Source organism: Silene latifolia, chromosome 1 (assembly GCF_048544455.1).
Source record: "Silene latifolia isolate original U9 population chromosome 1, ASM4854445v1, whole genome shotgun sequence".
Taxonomy (NCBI): Eukaryota; Viridiplantae; Streptophyta; class Magnoliopsida; order Caryophyllales; family Caryophyllaceae; genus Silene; species Silene latifolia.
The window spans coordinates 19,142,233-19,146,327 of record NC_133526.1 but is presented as its reverse complement, the minus strand read 5'-3'; the positions used below and the strand labels follow the sequence as shown (position 1 = coordinate 19,146,327).

Here is a 4,095-nt window from a genome sequence, read left to right as displayed (position 1 = left end):
TCTCATTCATTCATTTTTCTTCTCATCTTTGCTTTTTTTTTCATTCTTCATCATCTTTTTTTTTTCTTTCATCTTTCTCTTTCATTTTTTTTCCTTGAGCATTAAGACCAAGCTCACATGATTTTCCAACCTTTGAAACAAATCCTAATTGAGCACCCAAACAAAATAAAACAAAGCTACTAGCTCAACAAGGGTAGGCAAGTTATAATGTAGCTAGAGAAAATATTTATGATGAGGTCAAGAAGGCAAATATATCATGTGAATGGCTCCAAAATGCTATAACAAATGAATAACAAGAGAGAGACCGGATATGGATGCATGCTTACCAAGAGATGACAAAAGAATCATACTTTTGCGTTTTGATGAAACACACATTATAAGGAGATACCTACACTCACCTAAGAGAGACCGGATATGGATGCATCGGTCAAAAGAAGCTTTACCTTACCATTTTGTAGCTTGCCATAATTCAATATCAAACCTATTCGGTTCATTCTCCATCTCCCACCTACTACTTCAAGACATCCCCATGTAGCTAATATCCTATCATGAAAGAATAAATCATTAGCAAAAAGTCATTATTAGGATAAGCAAAGAGGAAAGTAGGCTACAAGCAAGCACAAAGCAAAAATTTCTCTAAAAAAGTTTCAAACTTTCTACACTACATGTAAACTACACTATATGCAATTGCAATATTCCCTCAAGCTAAACATCATATTGTCCTTAATGTGCCAACAACTCAAATTACCCAATTAAACCATAAAAATGGCTCAAAGCACAAAACAATAAGGACTAGAGGTTATGTTTAATGGGTTGCAAGACCTAAACTAAAATGCAAAGCAATTAAAAACTTACTCAACTTGTTAGCCTCCCCCCAAGCTAGCATGAATTCGGGGGAATGATGTTTTGTTGTGATTAAGGTGGAGAAAATGAGAAAATATGATAGAGGGAAGAAGGAGAGATGCCGTCGGGTTCGATTGGAAGTGATAGAGCGATATCACCTTTACCCGTAGAAGAAAAAGGCCAAGAAAATACGAATCCACGTCCCCGATTGACCCATTCTCGGTATTTTTGACTTGCTTATGTATTTCTTTTAATTCCGTCACGTTTTTCAAAAACTACGTCCCCGAACGGGGTTCTTGATGGGGAAGCGTGCCATATTCTCCGTTTGATCTCCTTTCTTTATTTTCACCTATATATCACAAAAAAGAAATATCATCAAGTCAAGCATTTTATTACTAATCTACGAAAAACATTAAATTGCGGAAAAAAAATAAAAAAAAAATAAAAGCAAATAAAAAGTTTGGGTTGCCTCCCAAGAAGCGCTGGTTTAACGTCCCGCACGACGTAAGAAGCTATTTGATCAAGTTTTATCGTTGAGCTTGCTACCAACCAAGCTCCATTTCATAGCTCCTTTTGCATTCCGCAACCGTTTGAAATTTTTCAAATAAAATTTCCCTTTCTTTTTGGCACTCTTAGCAATAGGCCAATAGTGCCCTTAGAATCGTCACCTACAAAACAAACAACACCAATATCTTCCTTTAACGGATCCATTAGTAAAGATCCAAGTGTAGTAGAGGCATTAGAAGAGTCCACAGTGCTAAGTAAATAACAAGACTCTTGTAACATTGGGCTTCTAATGGTGTTGTTTTTGCTAAAGTAAACCCGGTCATCACCACTTCCAACGTCAACCTCCCATTTTTCACATCAATTAGCGCACCCGCGGTGCGTAAAAATGTCCTACCAAATATAATTGGGGTTTGTGAGTCCTCGACCATATCAAGTATGAGGAAGTCAACGGGTATGAAAAACTTACCAACTTTGACGGGTAAATCTTCTAAGAAACCTAAAAGTCGCTTTAAAGAACGGTCTGCCATTTGCAATGTTGTACTTGTGCATTTTAGAGCACCAATGTTTAGTTTTTCACAAAGAGAATAGGGCATGACACTTACACTAGCACCTAGGTCGCAAAGGGCCTTATCAATGGTATATGTGCCTATAGTGCAAAGAATAGAATAGCCATCGGGGTCCTTAAGTTTCGGGGGAGACTTGTCTTGTAAGAGTGCACTACACTCTTCGGTGAAAGCAATGGTCTCAACCTCATTGAAGGATCGCTTCCTTGAGAGAATTTCCTTCATAAACTTTGCGTAGGAGGGGACTTGGGTAAGTAATTCAATAAATGGGACGGTGACTTGCAAATTCTTACAAAATTCCAAAAACTTACCGAACTTACCTTCGTCGTGCTTTGCTAGACGATGGGGAAACGGTACTTGAACAACTTCCTTTGGAGGAGCATCCTCCACATCTCTCACTTTCACTTTCTCATTCTCAATGAGAACATCCACCTTCTTTGAAACGGCATCACCCTCCTTAGCATTAGGAGAGACTTCCTCAAAAATTTCAACGTCACTTTCTTTGGGCAATGGGGACTCAAAATTCTTGGCATCAAGCTTGCTCTATCTTTTAAGCATCAATAATCGATGAGGAAATGACACACAATCCTTAACAAGAGGTTATTCACTAGCCTTGTTTTTGTCATTTCCCCAAAGCTTGGCCTTTTTAACAACCACCTCGTCATCCAAGGTCATGGATGGCCCATCATAACTTGTACCACTTCTCAAAGAGATAGAATTAATGATCTCGTATGGTTGCGTACCTTGGGATGGTAGTTGGCCGGTTTTCCTTTGAGAGTTAGAAGTGGCTAGTTGAGCCACTTGTTGCTCCAACATCTTGATTGCGGCACTATGAGCTTGGTCATTATTTTGGATTTGAGACAATAATTCTCTTTGCATTTGGATTATCAAGCGCTCAAGTTTACCTCCTCCTTGGTTGTTTTGTTGGGCATTTTGAGGTGGTGGCCCTTGTTGGTAGTTTTGTTGAGGTGGCCTTTGTTTGTTTTGATAACCCGGTGGAGGATTATACTTTTGTTGTTGAGGGACATAAGCATTTTGTTGTGGTGGGGGTTGAGGGTTTAGCACATTGTTGCTAGTATAAGACAAGTTCGGATGGAATTTTGAATTCGGGTTATAAGTATTGGAAAAGGTACCTGGTGGATATGAACTTTCTCTAAAAGCTTGAAACGCATTTACCTCTTCAATAGGAGCTCGGCAATGAGCGGTGTAATGACCCGCACCTCTGCAACTGTCACAAGCAATGATTTGACTTGTTGAAGACACAACATTGAGTTATTGAAGGGAGTCTCTAGCATCTCTTTCCGCCAATTGTTGTTGGAGTAAGGCAATTTGAGCTAGCAAGACGAAGTTTTTGGAGGATTCTTCTTTACCTTTGGGTGGCACAATTCGGGAATTGACATATTGTGCACCATGGACCGCCATAGATTCGATCGTGGCATGAGCAAGGTAGGTGTCAATTTGATCAAACCGCCCATTGTTGGCGGAATCAAGAATCCTTCGGGACTCAGCACAACATCCATTGTAGAATGTTATAGCTAGAAACCAATCATCTAGCCCATGATGTGGGCATTGTCTTTGCAACTCCTTGTACCTCTCCCAAGCCTCATATACGCTCTCAAGACCTTGTTGACGAAATCCGGTGATTTGGCTCCTCAAAGTTTGAGTTTTCTCCGTTGGAAAAAACTTTTGATAGAAAGCAAGAGCCAATGTCTCCCAGTTGGTGATTCCCATGGCGGTGCGGTCAAGGCTATTGATCCAAAACTTGACCTTGTCCTTCAAAGATAAAGGAAAAAGTATTTCCCTTATTTGGGCTTGAGTGACGCCCGTTTGACGGATCATGGAGCAATAATCACATAAATTTTGCACATGCAAGTTGGGATCCTCCAAAGGACTTCTCCCAAATTTCTTCCTCTCCACAAGGCTAATGAAAGTCAGTTTGATCTCGAATTCTGGCGCGGTAATTTGAGTAGTTGTGATACCGACCGGGAGCATGGCCGCGAAGGGCTTTGAGCGATCGGAAAGTTTCACCATCTTTTTGGTAGTAGATGGTGGTGGTGGTGGAGATGATGAGCTAGAAACCTCCTCCTCTTCAAGAACCTCTAGATCGTCTAAGTAAGACTTTCTAGCACTTTCAACTTGTACGGGAGAAGTGACTTCAATTCTTTCACTTCCTTCCAAAAAC

At 40.2% G+C, this 4,095-nt stretch overlaps 1 non-coding gene across 1 annotated transcript; it reads left to right on the top strand.

Annotated features, from left to right (window-relative positions):
* Positions 1-3,465: 3,465 nt before the first annotated feature.
* On the top strand, positions 3,466-3,572 carry LOC141619044 (small nucleolar RNA R71). The gene has a single exon (XR_012531575.1). It is a non-coding gene; the product is annotated as a small nucleolar RNA R71 (small nucleolar RNA).
* Positions 3,573-4,095: the final 523 nt, after the last annotated feature.